General features: G+C 43.7%; 1 protein-coding gene and 1 long non-coding RNA gene across 4 annotated transcripts in view; one reads left to right on the top strand and one right to left on the bottom strand.

Moving 5' to 3' along the window:
- STARD13 (StAR related lipid transfer domain containing 13) overlaps window positions 1-20,603 on the top strand; it is a 387,713-nt gene that overhangs the window by 70,545 nt on the left and 296,565 nt on the right. The window lies entirely within an intron of this gene.
- LOC128349973 (uncharacterized) overlaps window positions 13,754-20,603 on the bottom strand; it is a 55,795-nt gene continuing 48,945 nt past the window's right edge. The window contains exon 5 of the long non-coding RNA XR_008319097.1: window positions 13,754-13,886. This is a non-coding gene — a long non-coding RNA (uncharacterized LOC128349973). The remainder of the gene's footprint in view (window positions 13,887-20,603) is intronic.

Raw genomic sequence — 20,603 nt, 5'->3', positions numbered from 1 at the left:
TTTTTCAGAATCTGAACTTTTGTATGGTGTCCCTCAGGGCTCCATATTGTCTCCAATGTTGTGTACTGTCTACATGAAACTGCTGGGAGAGGAGATCATCAGGGGCTTTGGAGCAGGGTGTTATCAGTATGCTGATGACACCCAAATCTATTTCTCCATGTCAGCATCGTCAGGTGAAGGCAAACCTCCCTAAACACCTGCCTGGAGGCAGTAATGGGCTGGATGAGGGTTAACAAACTGAGGCTGAATCCAAATAAGATGGAGATACTTATTGTGCGGGATTAAAATTTGGGAGACGATTTTGATCTGCCAGTTCTGGATGGGGTCATGCTCCCCCAGAAGGAACAGGTGCTCAGTCTGAGAGTGCTTCTGGATCTGAACCTCTCCTTCGTGTCCCAGGGTGAGGCGGTGGCCAGAGGTACTTTTTATCAGCTTTGGCTGATACACCAGCTGTGTCTATTTCTTGAGATGAATGACCTCAAAACAGTGGTACATCTGCTGGTAACCTCCAGGCTGGATTACTCAATGCACTGTATGGGGGGGCTGCCTTTGTATGTAGTCCGGAAACTTGCAGTTGGTTCAGAACACGGCAGCCAGGTTGGTCTCTGGGTCATCTAGAAGAGACCATATTACTCTTGTGTTGAAGAAATTGCACTAGCTGTTGATATGTTTCCGAGCAAAATACATGGTGCTGGTCATTACGTATAAAGCACTAAACAGCTTAGACCCAGGGTATTTAAGAGAACATCTTCTTCACCATGAACCCCTCCTCCTGCTAAGATCATCTGGAGAGGTTCCCCTGTGGCTGCCGCCAACTCATCTGGCGGCTACTCAGGAATGGGCCTTCTCTGTTGCAGCCTCTGTACTTTGGAATGTGTTCCCTGTTGAAATAAGAGCCTCCCCATCTCTGGCAGCTTTTAAAAAGGTACTGAAGACACATTTATTCACCTAGGCTTTTAATTAGATTTATAGTTTTAAATAATTTTAATACGGGGTTTAAAATGTTTTTAATGTTTTAAATGATTTTAATTCTTAATTGATTTAATGTTTTAAATGATTTTAATTGTAAACCGCCCAGAGATGCAAGTTTTGGCCAGTATAGAAATATTTTAAATGAAATGAAATGAAATGAAAAAAATAAAAACATAAAATAAATAAAATAAATAAATAGAAATGAAGTCATGTATAAATTCATGCACAACCATGTATTTATGTACAGGCATACACATACATTTATGTACATTGCACGCATGTACAGTGTAATGTCTGAACAGCCCTTATTTCTATCCTTAATGTTTGTAAACAAATCTGCCTTTTAATAAACCATTTTTCTTAGCTGATCAGATAAACGTAACTTTGGGGGTAGTACTGAAACACAGAAGGTTGCTCAGGTAGATATCTATCAGTGACAATCAGCCAGTGTAAGAAAATCTCTTCTAGACCGGACGGAAGGTCCACAAGAGAGGTCCATAGTACTAGGGCCCGTGGAAGGGCTTCCTTTGTTGCTGCCCCTTCACTTTGAAATTCTCTTCCCTCCCAGATTCGGTCTGCCTCCTCCCTTTCAGACTTCAAAACCTTATTGAAGACATTTCTTTTCTGCCAGGCGCTTGCCCTATTTTATTTGGTTTGGTTTGGTTTGCTTTATTTATCCCCCCCCCCCTTAGATCTCGGATGCTGCTCTTGTTTGTATACTGTCCTGAGTCTGTGGATTGGGCAGTATATTAAATTTCATAAATAAATAAACAAACAAACAAATAAAACAAAACAAAACATAAGAAAAGCTCTGCTAGATCAGGCTGCTAGTCCAGCATCCTGTTTCCCACAGTAGACCACCAGATGCCTCTGAGAAGCCCACAGGCAAGAGGCGAGGGCATGTCCTCTCTTTTGCTGTTGCTCCCCTGCAACTGGTATTTAGAGGCATCTTTCCTCTGAGGCTGGCCTATATGCACCAGACTAGTAGCCACTGATAGACTTGTATTCCATGAATTTGTCTAATCCCCCTTTAAAGCCTTCCGAGCTTTAATGGGTGGCTTTTGTGCTACCACTACCACTTACTTTGCACCCTAGAACCCACACTGGGGAGAAACCACACAAATTACTGGAGTGTGGAGAAAGAGCTTCAGCACGAGTGAACATCTTAATAGTGGCCATCACCACATTTTGTGGCAGTGAATTCCATAGTTTAATTTTGTGCTGTGTGAAAAAGTACTTCCTTTTCTCGGTCCTAAATTTCCTGGCCTCATGGGATGACCTCTGGTTCCAGTGTTGTGAGAGAGAGGAAAAAATTTCTCTCACTCCACTCTCTACTCCATACATAATTGTATAGAACTCGATCATGTCTCCCTAGTCACCTCTTTCCCAAACTAAAAAGCCTCATATTCTGTAGCATTGCCTCCTAAACAAGGTGTTCCAGACCCCTGATCAGCTTGGTTGATGTTCCAACTCAAAATGGGCTGTTTGGAGTGTTCCGAGCTCAAAACAGAACATCCTTCAAATGAAGGACCTGCTCAAGCACGGAACAGAATGACACCATTCTGAGTTCTGAGCATCATTTTGGTGAGCTGTTTCCCCCTTGCTTCCTTTTTTTGGCACTGGCTTCCAATAGCCTTGCAATCTCCTTGCTTCTTGGTTGGCTTGTTATCATTGAAATCAACTTGATTTTTATGATAAAAAACCAACCAAGGAGCAAGGAGATCATAAGCCAATCAGATCATAAGCCAATCACTGGAACAACTGGCACACCCTGTTGTTCCATGGGAATGTCCCGGGGATTTGTGTTCTGTTCCAAACTTGGAACAGAACGCAAATCCCATTTGATGCACATCCCTAAAATAAAGTATAGAAGATTACAGTTCCCAAGAGTAGAAGCTATCTATTTTAACCAGCCTTTCAGACACATAACCTTAACAATCCAAGTCATAGTGTGCCACAAACAGGTTCGAATCTGAACTGGTTCAAATCTGAATTGGTTCGGTTTGAAGGTTCAGGGTTGAGCCAAACCACCCCCAGTTTGGCTCAACCCCGGACTGAACACACACCCCTGGTTTGGGGGTTCGTCGAGCCATGTTTAAAAAAATGTTTCTTTAAAAAAAAACCAACAACTTATCCCCTCTAGGGGTCTTCTCCAAGATGGTGCTGGGGTCTGTGGAGGTCCCCCTCCCCACACCAGCCTTTCTTTATGCAAAAATCACGTGGTTTGGGCGGTCTTCAGCCCTTTCCGGGCCTATTCCCTGGCGCGGCAGCCATTTTGGAGGCCATCATGCATCATGCATGCACAGTGGGACCCTGCATGGCCGGGTCATGACCTAAACTGGATGATTTTTGCATAAAGGAAGGCCAGATGCATTGAAGCCTTGCTCTGCATCCCAGCAGAGGGGTATTAAGAAGCAATTTTCACGTCTCTCTCCTTCCCACAAAAGCCCTCTTGACTACCAAGAATATGTCCCTTAGGGTAACACAGGAAAAGAGAGAGAGAGAGAGAGAGAGAGAGAGCCAGGTATCATCTGCATATTGGTGCATATTGGTGATAACCTAGCCTCAAACAGAAATCCTTATTGGCGGGGGGGGGGGATAAATACTGCTTTTCAGATTTTACCCAAGGTTATTTGGAACTCAAGCCAAAGATTTACAAAAGAAATCTGAAGTGCTCACATAACAATAAGACATGAACTCATTTTCAGGCTCATAAGCCCTGTCTATGGTTCGATCTCCTTGGCATGTAGCTTTTTGGGACTTTCTCCTCACCCAGCTTCCTAAACCAAATGCTACCCAAACCTGGAAGGACTCGCATACTATGACATCCACTCACTGTTACTGCAACCCCATCTTCTTTTGTATATGTCCCTATTTCCTCGGGAAACCATATCCACTGCAGTTTGCTTTTGTAGATGTGATGTCCACATCAAGCATTCTCTAAAGAGATTGTATTGACACAGTCACATGAGGGCACAGCCATTAGTCCTTGTGTTGGTTGGTTACCTTCCACATCCATGTGGTGTCTTGGGATGCAGATTTCAGGTGGTATGCATTTCTGGACGTGGTGTGACATATCATACAACTTATGCTCATTGCATTTCAGTTCCAGTCATTTTGCCACTTCTTTGCCAGTTTGCTAGTTGACAATTCTGAGATATATTACAGAAGCTCTACCTTCATTTGGGTGGCTGCCAGTGCTGGGTTTGCCTTACATGGAATTCCAAAGACCTCACTGCTTGCCAAAAAGAGGCTGCTGATGCTCCCCACTAAGTCACAGACTGAGAAATTACAGATGCTGTAACCAGAAGCTGAAACATTCAGAGAAGGAATGGGTAGCGCTTGGAGATCTTACATGTCATGTGCAAAGCATTCTTTCCCAATCACGTAGATTTACAGCAGATCTAAATACTATATCAGCAAATGTGTATTTCCAAAACACTTGTCTGCTGGTGAGTGGGAATCCAGGGGCAAGCAACGTGTTTGGAGGAAAGAAACGGGATGGGTGAGAATGCTTAACCCTTCCTGTGCCTGCTGATTTCCCCGGCAAATCAGGCTTGGCTGGTGCCTTAGGTGGCTTGGTGAGCTCCCACCATTCCAATCCCATACTCAGGGTGTGCAATTCCATGTGCAAGAATGATTTATTTATTATTCATTTAATTTATATACTGCCTGACTCCAAAGGTTCTACGCGGGTCACAAAAAGAAACACAGCAATTGAAAAATATAAAACATTCAAAGATTACAGCAATTTAAAACAAAATTCAACGGCAATTAACAATTTTAAAACATTCAGAGAGTACTAAATGCCTGGTTGAAAAAATGTGTCTTAAAGGGTTCTTTGGAAGGCTGGCAAAGGCGTTAAACCACGAATGTCTATAGGGAGGGTATTCCACAGCCCAGGAGCAACTATAGGAAAGGCCTGCTCCTGAGTCACTGCCAGATGAGCTGGTGGCATCCGGAGACGGATCTCTCTCGATGACCTTAATGTGCAGTGGGGATCATGCAGAAGAAGGCACTCTCCCAGGTAACCTGGTTCTAAGCCATTAAGGGCTTTAAAGGTAATTACCAGAACTTTGTATTTTGCCCGGAAACCTATTGGCAACCAATGCAATTGCTTTAAAACAGGCATAACATGGCTCTCCGAGACACCCTGGAGACCAATCTAGTCCCTGTATTTTGAACCAATTGAAGTTTCTGAACCGCATACAAAGGCAGCCCCATATAGAGCGTATTGCAGTAGTCAAGCCTAAGGTGATTACCAGAGAGTGCACTACGGTTCTGATATCATTATCTTCAAGGAACAGACGCAGCTGTCGAATCAAACACAGTTGATAGAAAGTGCTCTTGGCCATAGCCTCAACCTGAGAAACCAGAGTGAGGTCTGGGTCCACAAGCACTCTCAAGCTATGTATGTTTATTTATGTATTTATTTATTTAAAACATTTCTATATTCCCCCAGACGCAAGTCTCTGGGCAGTTTACAACAACCTGGGCAGTTTACATACCTGTTCCTTTGCGGGGAGTGCAACCCCATCCAGAACAAGCAGATCTATCACCTCCAAGGAGTTTGTCCACATCCTCAGGAGTCACAAATTGAAATTGATCCATTCTAATTGAACCAGAGAAGATACTGGAACTTCTGCAGTTGACCCAGCCATAACCAGGAAGTCCAAGTCGGCTCGAATGCAAGAGTAGTAGTAGTTAAAAGTAGTTAAAAGCATTACAGCAGGATAATGAAAAATACAGATCTATGTATCTGTATGTATCTGCTATGTATCTGCAGGGAAGAGGGAACCTGAGTCAGTTCCCTCACAACTCTGAACAACTCTGCTGGACGTGAACTTGTGGAGGGAATGCCTGCAAAATAGAATCATTTCTTCGCTGAACAGATTGCTACAGAATAAGCTTAAAGGGGCTTTGTGCAGTGTCTTTTCAGATTCAAGTTGAGTCTTTCTCATAAGAACATAAGAACAACCTGGCTGGAACACGCCCAAGGCCCAACTAGTCCAGCATCCTGTCTCACACAGTGGCCCACCAGATGCTGCTGGAAGCCACAGGCAGGAGTTGAGGGCATGCCCTCCCTCCTGCTGTTACTCCACTGCAACTGGTACTCAGACCTAATAGGTCCTCCACCCTTTGAGACTGGAGGAGGCCTATAGCCCTCCGACTAGTAGCCGTTGATAGACTTCTCCTCCATGAAGTTATCCAAACCCCTATTATAATTATTGTTGTTGTTTACACAGTCAGACAGCTGTTATTGACTGGTTTGTTTTATCCAGACATCAAGTCCTTCCCAAGGACCTGGGATGGCTGAATTTTATTGTCAATGTTGTTGCTGTTGTTATAGATATCGTCGCAGAATATAGGCTGTTCCCAGTAAAGTTGCTTTTTGTAATTGGCTGATGGTGATTTCTGTGGCCCCTATGGTGTTGAGGTGCTCTTCAAGTTGTTTTGGAATTGCACCTGGGGTGCCAATTACCACTGGGATATTTTGGTCTTTTTCTGCCACAGCCTTTCAATTTCAATTTGTAGATAGTGGTATTTTGTTATTTTTTTAATTTCTTTTTCTTCTATTCTGCTATCCTCTGGTATTGCTATGTCGATTATTTTAACTTGTTTTTCTTTCTTCTCAACTACAGTTATATCTGGTGTATTGTGTGGCAGAGGTTTGTCTGTTTGTAGTCGGAAGTCCCATAATATTTTTGCATCTTCATTTTCTACCACTTTTTCAATTTTATGGTCCCACCAATTTTTGGCTACAGGTAGCTTGTATTTTTTGCAGATGTTCCAATGTATCATCTCTGCTACCTTGTCATGCCTTTGTTTGTAGTCAGTCTGTGCGATCTTTTTACAACAACTGATTAGGTGGTCCACGGTTTCATCTGCTTCTTTACAAAGGCGGCACTTGCTGTTTGTTGTGGATTTTTCTACTTTTGCTCTTATTGCATTTGTTCTTAGTGTCTGTTCTTGTGCAGCCAATATTAGACCCTCTGTTTCTTTCTTCAAGCTGCCATTCTTAAGCCAGTGCCAGGTCTTGGTGATGTCTGATTTTGCAGTTATATTGTGCAAATATTGACCATGCAGGGGCTTATTTTTCCATTTTTCTACTCGGTTCTTGACTTGTTGTTTCTTGTAGGCCTGCTTTGTTTTATTGGTGTTGAATAGTGTCTCGTTATTGACCATTTGAAGTGCATCTTCTTCACTGTCCTTGATATATTCTTCAAGGCCTCTTTTCTCCTCCTCTACTGTTTGATGGACTTGCAGCATTCCTCTTCCACCTGAGCTGCAAGGGAGGTATAGCTTATCTACATCACTGCGGAGGTGCAAAGCATGATTGATGGTCATTTTTTCCTGGTCTTACTATCTAGCGTCTCTAGCTCTGCCTGGGTCCAGTCTATTATTCCTGTGGTGTATCTGATAATAGGTATAGCCCAGGTGTTTATGGCTTGTATGGTGTTCCCACCATTCACTTTGGACTTGAGGATTTTTCTAACTCTCCTGATGTATTCACTTCCAATTTTTGTTTTAACTTCAGTGTGTGCAATGTTATCAGCCTGGAGAATACCCAAGTATTTATAATCTTTTTTTTCTTCCAGGTTCTTGATGTTGCTTCCATTGGACAGTTCTATTCCTTCTGTTTTTCTTATTTTTCCTCTGTTCATTATTAATGCAGCACACTTGTCTAGTCCAAACTCCATTGCTATATCACTACTGAATATACAGACAGTGTTTAGCAGTGATTCGATTTCTGACTGGGACTTTACATACAACTTCAGATCGTCCATGTACAGCAGATGGTTGATTTTACTTGATGTTTTAGATGTTTGGTATTCGAGGCCTGTTCTGTTTAGTATTTGTGAAAGTGGAGTCATGGCAATTACAAACCTTGGAAAATACCTCTTCTAATGCTAACCTGTCCAAGTGTCTCGCCAACACCAGAAACCTCTGAGTACCAGTTGCAGGGGAGTAACATCGAGAGAGGGCATGCCCTCAACTCCTTCCTGTGGCTTGCAGCGGCATCTGGTGGGCCACTATGCGAAACAGGATGCTGGACTAGATGGGCCTTGGGCCTGATCCAACAGAGCTGTTCTTATGTACTTACGTTCTTCACTTTGTTGAAAACTTTTTGGAAGTCCAGGTATACTATGTCAACTGGATCACCTTGATCCACACACTTGTTGACACTCTCAAAGAACTCCAAAAGATTTGTGAGGCAAGATTTCCCTTTGCAGAAACCATGCTAGTTCTCTCCCAGCAAGGCCTGTTCTTCTATGTGCTTAACAATTTTATCCTTGAGAATGCTTTCCATCAATTTCCTGGTAAGGATGTAAAGCTATCCGGCCTGTAATTACCGAGATCGCCCCTGGATCCCTTTTTGAAAAACAGTGTAACTTTCACTACTTTCCAGTCCTCTGGTACAGAGCCTGATTGCAGGGATAAGTTATATATTTTAGCAAGGAGGTTGGCAATTTCACATTTGAGTTCTTGGATGGATGCCATCCAGCCCTGGCGATTTACTAGTTTTCAGTTTTTCCAAACACTTTAGAGCATCATCTCTTGTCACTTGTATCTGACTCAGTTCTTTAGCCTCCATTCCCAAAAAGCCTGGTTCAGGAACAGGTCTATGTTATTATTTTTTATTTATTTGATTTTTATACCGCCCTTCCAAAATGGATCAGGGTGGTTATCAGTATCCTCTGCTGTGAAGGCGGATGCAAAGAACTCATTTAGCTTCTCTGCAACCTCCATATCCTCCTTTATCATCCCTTTCCCTCCCTCATTGTCTAATGGTCCAACCACCTCCCTGGCAGGTTTCCTGCTTCTGTTGTATTTAAAGACATTTTTGTAATTCCCATTGATGCATTTAGCTAAATGTTCCTCAAACTCTCTTTTCGCCTCCCTTATTGTCACCTTGCATTTCTTTTGCCAGAGTTTGTGTTCCTTTCTATTCTCTTCATTTGGACAGGCCTTCCAATTTCGGAAGGAAGTCTTCTTCCCTTTTATGGCTTCCTTGGCATTACCTGTTAGCCATGCTGGCATCCTCCTGGACTTAGTGGTACCTTTCCTCCTTTTGGGTATACAATCTAACTAAACTCCTAATATTGTTGTTTTGAGAGAACTCCATGCATTCTGGAATGAAGTGACTCTCCTGATTTCACCTTTTAGCTTTCTTTTCACCATACTCCTCATTTTGGAGAAGTTTCCTCTTCTGAAATTCAAAGTGTCTGTGTTAGACTTCCTTGGTGATTCTCTTCCCACATGTATGCTGAATTTGCACTATGGTCACACTATTTGCACTACGGTCACGGTTCCCTAAAGGGTCGATGACACTGACATCACACACCACGTCCTGGGTGCCGCTCAGGATTAAGTCCAAGGTGAGCTTCTCTCTGGTTGGTTCCAAGACCAACTGTTCTAGGGCACAGTCACTCAGTGTATCTAGAAATTTGACCTCTTTGTCATTACCTGACTGTGAATTTACCCAGTCTATGTGTGGGTAATTGAAGTCACCCATTATTACTGCCCTGCCTCTCCTTGTTGCCTCCCTGATTTCCCTCTGCAACTCCCAGTCATTGCCAGCATTTTGATCCGGAGGGCAATAGCACGTCCCCAGTAGCACATTTCCTTTCAGGCATTGTATTGTCACCCACATGGTTTCTGTGGAGGACTCCAGTCCACCTAGGTTTTCTAGCTTGTTAGATTCTATCCCTTCTTTAACATAAGGTGCTACTCCACCTCCAAGGCACCCCTCCCTGTCATTTCTATGGAATTTATATCCAGGGATAACAGTGTCCCACTGGTTCTCACTGTCCCACCATGTTTCTTTTATGCCCACTATATCTATTTCTTCATTAGCAACCAAGCACTCCAGCTCACCCATCTTGGCTCGGAGGCTTCTGGCATTGGCATATAAGCACCTATATGCTGAATCTCTCACCTGATGTGAGCTATCTCTCTTTGAACTCTGGGACCAGCTCGCACAGGCTCCCGTCTGCTCTTTATGCGGTCCTGCTCTATCCCCTTCTGTTTTATCTGAATCCTTTGCACCCTTGCACGGATGGCATTTGCTGAACCAGATACTGCCCAGCTCCTGTTGCCTATTCCCCAGGCGTCATTTTAAAAGCTGCTCTGCAACCTTTTTGATTTTAAGCGCCATCAATCTAGTTCCATCTTGGTTCACATGCAGCCCATCTCTTTTGTACAGGCCTTGCTTGCCCCAAAACGTGTCACAGTGCCTAACAAATCTAAACCCCTCCTCCCGGCACCAACATCTCATCCATGCAGTGAAACCCCTCGGCTCTGCCTGTCTCACTGTACCTGCGCATAGAACAGGTAGCATTTCTGAGAATGCTACCTTGGGGGTCCTGGACTTCAATATGCTACCTATCAGCCTAAATTTGGTTGCCAGGACCTCCAGACTACATTTCCCCACATCGCTGGTGCCGACGTGTACCATGACAGCTGTTTCCTCCCCTGCACTGCCTAGGAGCCTATCTAGACACTGCGTGATGTCCGCAACCTTCGCACCTGGAAGGCGGGTCACAAACCCATCTCTCTATACCTCTAATGATTGAATCACCCACTACAAGGAGCCCCCCCCCACCAGAGGAGTATCCCCTGCATGAGAGGATATGGGCTCACCTTCCGTGGAAGGAGTCCCTTCTAAAGGAGCATTTCCCTCTTCCTCAGACCAATGTCCTCCTTGCCCGACACCTTCATTCTCCCTGACAGCAGAGGAACTATCAGCCCTGGAGTGGGATGCCTCTACCAAGTCCCTGAAGGTCTCGTCCCTCTCTCTCTCTCTGAGCTTTTCCAGATCCTTCACCTTGGTCTCAAGGGAATGAACTTATTCCCTGAGAGCCAGGAGCTCCTTGCACTGAGCACACACCCATGACTTCTGCCCATGAGGTGAATAGTCATACATGTGGCACTCTGTGCAATACATTGGGAAGTGTCCCCTCCCCTGCTGACTTTCTATCTTCATACTGGTTTTGTTGGCTGTTTACAGTATTTAGAGCTAGTTTATTAGAAAGATAGGTCTCAGCTGTAATGGTCAGCTGTAATGGTCAGCTCCTCCAATAATAGGGGCTTGTTCCTCCACTTACGCTCTAGTCTTCTCTCTTGCCGTTTCAGCTCCTGTAGCTGCTCAGTATACCATTGAGCTAGTTTCAAAGCAGAACCAAACAAAGAAGGCTCTTAGGGGTGATGGTGTCTACTGCCCTGGTAAGCTATTCCCTATTCCTGGTCTCCACTAGGGCATCAATAGAATCACCGCCAGAACTAACCCTAAAACCCTCCTAGGCCTCTTGGAATCATATAGGCTCCAACAGCCTCCTTAGTCGAACCATCCTAATAGGTCCTGCACCCCTGAAGAGGTGGGTTGTGGCCATGAAACCAACCTTAAAATTGTGTTTAAATCATAGCATTTTCTTCATACTGAATAATTGTGCTTACATTAGAATTTTATTTTTAACTCAGCAGCAATAAAGATGGGCACGCAACTTATTCTGAAAGAGTAATGATTTAGCACTTATTATGTATGGCCCTTAAGGGAAAGGGAAAATAAGAGGGAATAACAAAGAAGTTCACTGGCAGGTGAAAGGAAAGAAGACAGTTTCTCAGAGGACTTACAGTAAAGGCACTATTTATTTAAAGTAGGTGCCATGTTATTTGAATGACTAAGTGGGTTCAGCGTAGGCATTTCAGCTGCAATGCCACTTATAAATAGTGCAATAAACACTTCCCAGAGCTTCATTTTATCGGGGAAATTCCAAATTCATATACTAACTCAACCATACAGGTTGCTATGCAATCTCTGTAAATATTTTATGTCAACTTAAGGTTCAAGAGCAAGTATCTCTCCACACTAATGAAGAACTATTTGCTTTTAAAAGCTCAGTTATACAACAGGCATATTTTGTTTGTTTGTTTGTTTAACATATTCCAATACGGCCAAAAACTTGCATATCTGTGCGATTAACAATTAAAATAATTTAAACATTAAAATCAATTAAAATCATTAAAAACTCAGCAGCAAAATATTAAAACGATAAATCTAATTAAAAGCCTGGGTGAATAAATGTGTCTTCAGTGTCTTTTTAAAAGTTGCCAGAGATGGGGAGGCTCTTATTTCAACAGGGAGCACATTCCAAAGTCCAGGGGCAACAACAGAGAAGGCCCATTCCCGAGTAGCCACCAGATGAGTTGGTGGTAACTGCAGACGAACTTCTCCAGATGATCTTAACAGGCGGTGGGGTGCATGGTGAAGAAGACGTTCTCTTAAATACCCAGGGCCTAAGCTGTTTAGAACTTTATAGGTAACTAGCTGATCCGGCGCAGAGCATCTGCACCCCTAGTTCACTGCCGCCTCTGCCTTCTCCCCCCATCTGTCTTCTTCTCTCCCTGCCCACACACCCACAGCTGCCTCCTTTTCTTGTTCCCTGCCTATACTACCCGCCCCATCTCCTTCTTTTGTGCCGCCTGCAAAAGCAATGTCTCCCACCCCAACCCCCTCAGAAGGGATTGGGTGGGAGATATCAGAATTAGACTGCAATTCTGCATATATGGTTAATAAACACACCATTATTTTAATAGGTCTAACATCCTGATGCTTAATACATTGAACAATATACTGAGGAAGGCTGCGTATATACAGTAGTTGACTTTTTATTTCAGAGCTATTTTAAAAGAAGGTGCCCTCAGAACAACCAACTCTACTATGTGCTTCCTAGCTTCTATTGAATGGTTTTGCAATTCTGGTTATGGCAAACATTTGTTGCCTATGGTTCCAGGCACAAATTCTGCTTGGACTCTTCTAGGAGATGGTACCATTAGGAGCTTCCTTAAACCAATGCAATCTGGTTTAAAGCAATGCAATGCATAAGGGCCTCTGTACCATCCTTTCATTTCATGCTAGAAGGGATGTCAAGAAGATCATTAAATCACCTGATATTTCATCTGCTGCTTTTTGCCTGGCAGAATGTTTTTGCACTCAGAGAAGCAGTGCTGTTTCTGGCATGGCAGGTGATGTACCTTGCATAAAGCGGAGAGGATTACTCTGCAGGCCAAAAATAGTATTTGAGATATCAAGTTACTTCCACCAGGTACAAGGAGAAGCAATTGGGTGTGGATAAAACTTGCCTCTCCCCATAATGGGGGTGTTGGAGCGAGGACCCTGGCTATCATGGCTTTTGCTTGGGAATTTGGGAGTTGTAGTCAACAACATCTGGGAATCCCTGTTAGAGGGAACACTGCCTGGCAGCATCAGCTCTCAGCTGCAATGTCTCATAGTGACTACCGGGGGCCGTGGTTAGAGTCATGGATAAAAGAGCTGGACTCCTCCCCTCTTTGTTCTTCCAGCGTTAATCTCCATTGTGTCTCTTCAGAGATGGCTGTTTGTTTTGGTCTTTCTCTCTTCAGCCATGAGCTATAGCTGAAATTAAGCTGCAGGCTTAATTTCGCATTTGTTTGTAGCCTTTTCTTTAAACAAATCCTTATAGTTCTTCAGTACTAAAGAACTGTCTTAAGACCTCACTTTGCTGCTTTCTCACCAAACTGGTTTTGCTTTCCTATTTGGGGACTGAACTACCATTCTTCCCCTACAAAGGGTTATGGGCCCAGATGCCAGTAAATAAAAAAGCTTAGGGAGTTAAATAGAAAACAAAGCAAAGAGAAAAGCTTTGAAAATGAAGACAGCACAAGGATTCCCAATGACTTAAAAGTAGCAAGGTCCCAAGTATGAGCCCTGATCTTTCAAGATGGAGATGCTCCTCAAGAATCATGGACTTGGCAGTGTTCTGCACACCCAGCATCCTTCAGATGCAGGAAAGGAGCAGAAAGTATGGGACAGAGCAGCTGAAAAGGCATCAGGAATGATTTGCTTGGTGGTGAGTGACCCAATCCTAGTGCATCTAAGAGACAAAAGAAAATGCAAATAATATGTGGGGAAACTCTGAAGGGATTATATAAAAAGAAATCTATGGTTTCCCATGCATCTAGTAAAACAGGGCAATAAAAGACTTAGAGAAGGAGAAAGTCTGTTCAAGCACATAAATGAAATGTTAGAAATATCTAGGTAACTGCAAGCTCAAGAAGTAATCATGCGAGATGCAGTTTTGATAGGATTGCTGTTGAATAGTTTGCCACATTACTTTGATAGTGTGACTAGTGCCTTAGAAATCAAGGAGGATGCAGACTTGCAGTTTGTAACTAACTGTCTAGACCAGGGATTCTCAATGTTGGGTCCCCAGATGTTGTTGGACTTCAACTCCCATAACCCCCCAGCCCCAGTGGCCTTTGGTTGGGGGTTATTTATTTATTTATTTATTTTATTAAATTTATAAACCGCCCCATCCAGAGGTTCTGGGCAGTGTACAATGGTTATGGAAGTTGGCCCAACAACATCTCGGGACCTGACATAGAGAATCCCTGGTCTAGAGGACTTTGATTTGTGCAGAAGGGATGAAAAGCAACTAAAGAAAAGTGAAGAAAATGCATTTAGAAACTTGCAAAGAAATAAGAAATGCTTTATTTGTGGAAACCCCAAACACTTGTAGAATAAGTGTCCCAAGAATAAAGAATTTGCAGACAAAAGGCAAGCAAAACAAAGTTGCAAAGAGAATGAATCATCTGGGAAGACAGAGTACAGAACATACAAGCAGTCAGGGATTAAAGCTAATAAGCAAAGGATATACCTGGATAGAACAGATAAAGTTTTGGAAGCAAAGTCTGAGAAATGCAACAGTGGCATTTGCCTTGACTCAGGTGCTGCAAGCAACCTGATTAGAGAAAGGGGGAGATTTATAAACCTACATACATGTTGTAAAATATTTGCAGATGGAAAACTAATGTATTCAGAAGGGTTTGCACAGTTGCTATGCAAACTGGAGAAAGGGGAAACCATTGGATTATCAATTGAAGAAGCTTTGTATGTGCCTGCTCTAGAAACAAGTCTGATGTCTATAAAATATGCTACAGAAAGGGGCTATGAAGTGAAATTTAAAGGAAGGCACTGTTTCATTACTCATAAACAGGAATTGCTTATGAAAACAGTTTTGTAAATTGTTTGAAGTAGAATGTGTGACTGAAAAGTCCAAAACAGTGAAGGAATGCACATACAAATGCTGTCTGAATTTGTGGCACAGAAGGTTAGGCCACAGAGATGCTAAAATGATATGTCAGGTTGAAAAGTTGGATTTGGTAAAGGATCTAAAAATAGCCCTCTGCAACACTGAACCAAAGTGTGCATTCTGTATAAGAGCAAAGGCAACACGGCCTGCTTTTCTTCCACACAAAGAAAGAGAAATACAGCATCCTTTGTGGGGTTCAAGTAGATTTTTAAATTTAAGCAAAATGCAGAAGGAGATGTCCAGCGTTACAAAGTGAGGCTGGTGGCAAATATATGGGGAAGATTATGTCAAAACATTTGCTGCCATTATAAAACACACCTCAGTAAGGACACTCTTAGCACTGCAGCAGCAAAGAAAATGCAAGTAGATCATATAGACATAAAAACTGCATTTCTTCATAGAGACATCAAAGAAGATATTTATATGGAGCAGCCTCCAAGATTTGTGGAACCTGGTAAAGATAAACTTGTATCTAAGCTGCAGAAAAGTATTTATGCACTAAAGCAGGCTGCAAGAGCCTGGAATGTCAAATTAAACCAGTTGATAGTCAATGAGGGATTTACCCAAGTAAAGGCTGACCCTTGCCTGTACTCGAGGTTCAAAGACAACAGATGGACCTATATACTTACTTGCATTGATAATCTGATAATTTGTTATGAAAATAGAGAGGATAGCTTTGAAATAATAAAGCACCTGAATAGTGAGATAGAAGTAAAAGAACTTGGGCCTGTTTCACACTATCTTGGGATAAACATAGAGAGAGAAGAGGATGGAAGCTATTTGCTTAACCAAAGATAGAAAATAGATAATTTCCTAGAGTATTTAGGACTTATAGAGGCCAAAGAGATGAGTACACCTATGGAAACAGGTTACCTAAAACAGGAGGAGAGTGAACTTCTTCCAGACAACAGTGAGTACAGTGACTGGAAAACCTTTATATGTAGCTATGATAACAAGACCAGATATAGCTGCATCTGTGGGAATCTTGAGTAGGAAAGTAAGCTCACACATCAAAGATGACTGGACTGTGGTAAAGAGACTAGTCAGGTACCTAAAAGGGACAATCCATCTAAAATTAAAGTACCCTGCTAGTACAGGACCCAAATTAGTAGGTTATATGGATGCAGACTGGGCTGAGGATCAAACAGTCATCAAGTGGTTATGTATTCTTTTATGGTGGTATAGCAGTCAGCTAGTGTAGCTGCAAGCAAGCAATAGTTGTTCTCTCATCTACTGAGGCAGAATATGTATCTGCCACTCCAACATGTCAAGAGCTTGGCCAGGCTGCACAAGCTAATGTTGGATTTCAACATAGACGAACCCAAACCCGCTGAGACGTTCATGGATAATCAAAGCTGCATCCATATCTTACAAAATGAGAAAATTAAATTTAGAACAAAACACATTGAAACAAAATGTCTTTATGTGTGGGATGCACAAGAAAAAGAGAATTGTGAAATTGATGTATTGAACAAATGGTAGCCGATGTGCTAAGTAAGCCGTTGCCCAGGGAACATTTCAAAACCTTGAGAGAGAAGGGACTTCTAGACAGCTGCATGAGCCGATGAGAAGGAGTGTGGGAACTAGGACTTTTTCACATTCATTGTAACCTTTTCTTTAAATAAATTCCTGTAGTTCTTCAATACTTCAATACTAAAGAACTGTCTCAAGACCTCTTGCTTTGCTGCTTTCTCACCAAACTGGTTTTACTTTGCTATTTGGAGATGGAATTGCCATTCTTCCCCTACAAGGGGGTACTGTACATGCAGCTAGCAGGACACCATTTGGCTGTCCATGCTTGTAGTGAAAATATTTCTTTGACTTCCAAGCATCAATTTTGCATGGGTTATTTTAGTAATGGCTATTAGGAACATAGGAAGCTGCCATATACTGAGTCAGACCATTGGTCTATCTAGCTCAGTATTGTCTTCACAGACTGGCAGCAGCTTCTCCAAGGTTGCAGGCAGGAATCTTGGAGAAGCCAGGGAGGGAACTTGAAACCTTCTGCTCTTCCCAGAACAGATTCATCCCCTGAAGGGAATATCTTACAGTGCTCACACATCAAGTCTCCCATTCATATGCAACCAGGGAGACCCTGCTTAGCTATGGGGACAAGTCATGCTTGCTACCACAAGACCAGCTCTCCTCTCCAAATTAATATTAATATTAATGAATTTGTAATATGCAGATAAAATGTTTCTAATGGCATGCAGTTGTGACAGCCTCTGAGGCTGAACTCTCTTCCTTATTTTGGACATGTCTTACACTTCCCAATGCTTTCTTAGCACAATGAATGCTGAATAATAGCATCCTCCTATATCCAAAATGTTCAGATAAAGATTGGAAGGGAATTTGTCTTAATATTAAATATCTTAATATATTTAATTAAACATATAAAGTGTCCTCTCTGGCCTACTTCAAAATTGGCCCTGTGGTATATGAAGAACTACGGGAGCTAAGCAGCCAGGTAGATGGCTGGAATGCAAATGGAGAAAGACTTGAGTAGAATCCGACAGCTTAGAACATAGAGCGCATTTGAAGATCTATCTTAGGTAATACATGTGGCAAAGAAGCAATTCTTTTCTGTCTGTATGACATCCGCAAACTGATGCCCAGCAGAGTTGTTTAGGGTTTTTAGCGGGCTAGTGCATGTCCCTCCTCTGTTGAATCAGAATGTAGAACCATCAATTACACACTGTAACATTTTAATGAGTTCTTTGTGGATAAAATCTCTCATATTCAGGCTGACAGACTCCGACCCCACAAATAATGTAGTGTCTGATGTGGAGGTGTCCAGCAATTCCTCTTATGTGGTTAGGCTGGATCTGTTTCAGTCTGTGATTCCTGAGGATGTAGACAATCTGTTTGGAACAGTGTGCCCTACCACCTGTTCTCTTGACCTTTGTCTGACATGGCTTATACGGCAGGGGGTTAGGAACATAGAGACATAGGAAACTGCCATATACTGAGTCAGACCATTGGTCTATCTAGCTCAGTATTGTCTTCACAGACTGGCAGTGGCTTCTCCAAGGTTGCAGGCAGGAATCTCTCTCAGCCCTATCTTGGAGAAGCCAGGGAGGGAACTTGAAACCTTCTGCTCTTCCCAGAGCAGCTTCATCCCCTGAGGGGAATATCTTGCAGTGCTCACACATCAAGTCTCCCATTCAGATGCAACCAGGGCAGACCCTGCTTAGCTATGGGGACAAGTCATGCTTGCTACCACGAGACCAGCTCTCCTTGTAGAAGGCCTGGTAGATATTATAAATGCTTCTCTGATGGAGGGCAGGATGCCTCCCTGTCTTAAGGAGGCAGTTGTTAGACCTCTTCTGAAGAAGCCTGCATTGGATCCCTCAGAATTAAGCAACAACTAGCTTAACCCACACAGAGTAACTGCATGGTAGTACTTGATTGCTCCCCTCACCTCAGATCCCCCCCTCACTCACAGCCCCTCTTACCTCAGAGATCTCTCCACCCTCACCTGATCCGCACTCCTGCTCGTCCTCCTCCATCCCATTGCTTCCATTCCCCCTCACCCCTCTTGGTCACGGCTGCAGTGTTGCTGGTGCCTATTGGCCAAGTTGCAACCTCCTATACCCAGAGACCTCCCCACCCTCACCTGAGTCCCACTCCTGCTCATCCCCACAGGAGCAGCAGCAGTTGACCGGGCCCTTCCTCACTGCCTTCACCACCATGGCCACTCATTCCCCTCAGGCTGCTGACAGGCCTGGGCCCATCCCTTGCCTGCCTGCAATTAAAAGAGTCAATTAACAATTGAAAGCCTGACTGAAAAAATGAGGTGGTTCTCATGAGCAGCTCTACTCTGGCTAGCGCAGTTCTACCAGGTAGAGCTGCTCATGGGAACCCCAGCCCTCCTTGGCCAAGGGTATAATGCTCTGCCCAGGTTATAATTGTTCACCACATGAGCAGGTGAACAACCTTAATGTGTTTTCAAGGCCTTCTTAAAGGCCCTCAAGGATTTCAACCTTTGTATCTCAGCAAGGAGCATGTTCCAACGCTTGTGCTGTTGGGGTTTGTGATTATTTAGCAGAGTGCCAACAAGAGAAGCTACACACTCTAGTTTAGTATAGAGTAGTTTAGTTGTTGCAGCTATTTAAAGAACACACATGCCACACATTTAACCCTCTACCTGGCCTCAAAGTATCTTGGGGGAAATGACTTCCAACAGGAAATCAAAGACCAGGAGTAGATGAACATTTGGAAATGCAAGCCAGTTACTTCCTCCTCGACCCCAATTAAAGAGAACTTAAAGTTTTTCATTGATGTTACCTAACCCCAGTAAAATTAGCACACATTCATAAAGACTGTTCCCCACTTCGCTGGAGTGGTTGTGGGATGAAGGGAACCTATTTTCATCTTTGGTGGACCTGCTCCAGGGTCTTAGATTTTTGGTCAGAGGTATTCACAGAGATGATCAAGATCACACATCAGAAAATAGGATTATGCCCCCGGCTGGCATTAGTAAATATATTGATGACAGATGTGTCATCAAGAAAAATAGTGGTGTTTATGGTAACTACTGCCAGGTTAGCTATAGCCAAGCACTGGAAAAATCAAAGCATGTCGATGGATATCTGGTATAAGCATCCATGGCATATCGCAATCTCAGAAAAGTTAACCCATATAATTTGGTCCTGTGCAAATCAAGCCACAAATAACTCTTTTTATGTAATATGGTCAGATTTCATTCTTTATTGGGAGGATTATGGTTGTCTTGTTACCCCAGATAATATTAGAATATGGATGGATGATCAGGGTTTCTCATATGATAGGAACATAGGAACACAAGAAGCTGCCATATACTAGGGGTGTGCACAGAACCGCACAGCTGTGGTCCGGCACTGTGGAGGGGGTTCCTTTAAGGGCGGGGAGGGTTTACTTACCCCTCCCGCCGCTTCACCCCCTCCAGCGCTCGTATTTACTGTAGAAATTGGGGCGGCAGGATACCTCCCTGTCGCCCCTTGCCCCTCCACAATACAAAAGGCTCCGGCAAGCCTTTTGCGCACGCGAACATCGCGCGTGAGCTTTACATCTCCCCGACGTCGGAGGCCCGGTCTACCCGGCCTCGGCCCCTGCCGGCGGGTAGACCGTGCCTCCGGCGGCTGGAGGCCCGGTCTACCTGGCCTCGTTCCGGCGGGTAGACCGTGCCTCCGGCCGCCGGAGGCCCGGTCTACCCACCGTCAGGGGCCGAGGCCGAGGCCGGGTAGACCGGGCCTCCGACATCGGGGAGACATAAAGCTTGCGTGCATCATGCACGTGCACAATAGGCTTGCCGGAGCCTTTTGCATTGTGGAGGGGCAAGGGGCGGCAGGGAGGTATCCTGCCGCCCCAATTTCTACAGTAAATACGAGCGCTGGAGGGGGCGAAGCGGCGGGAGGGGTAAGTAAACCCTCCCCGCCCTTAAAGGAACCCCCTTCACCCAGACCAAACCGGCCAGGTCCGAACCCGTCCGGATGGTCCGGAGGCCTTTACAATGGCCTC

Source organism: Hemicordylus capensis, chromosome 3, assembly GCF_027244095.1.
Source record: "Hemicordylus capensis ecotype Gifberg chromosome 3, rHemCap1.1.pri, whole genome shotgun sequence".
Classification (NCBI taxonomy): Eukaryota; Metazoa; Chordata; class Lepidosauria; order Squamata; family Cordylidae; genus Hemicordylus; species Hemicordylus capensis.
Note: the sequence above shows the minus strand (reverse complement) of the source record. Positions and strands in the feature narration are given on the sequence as shown.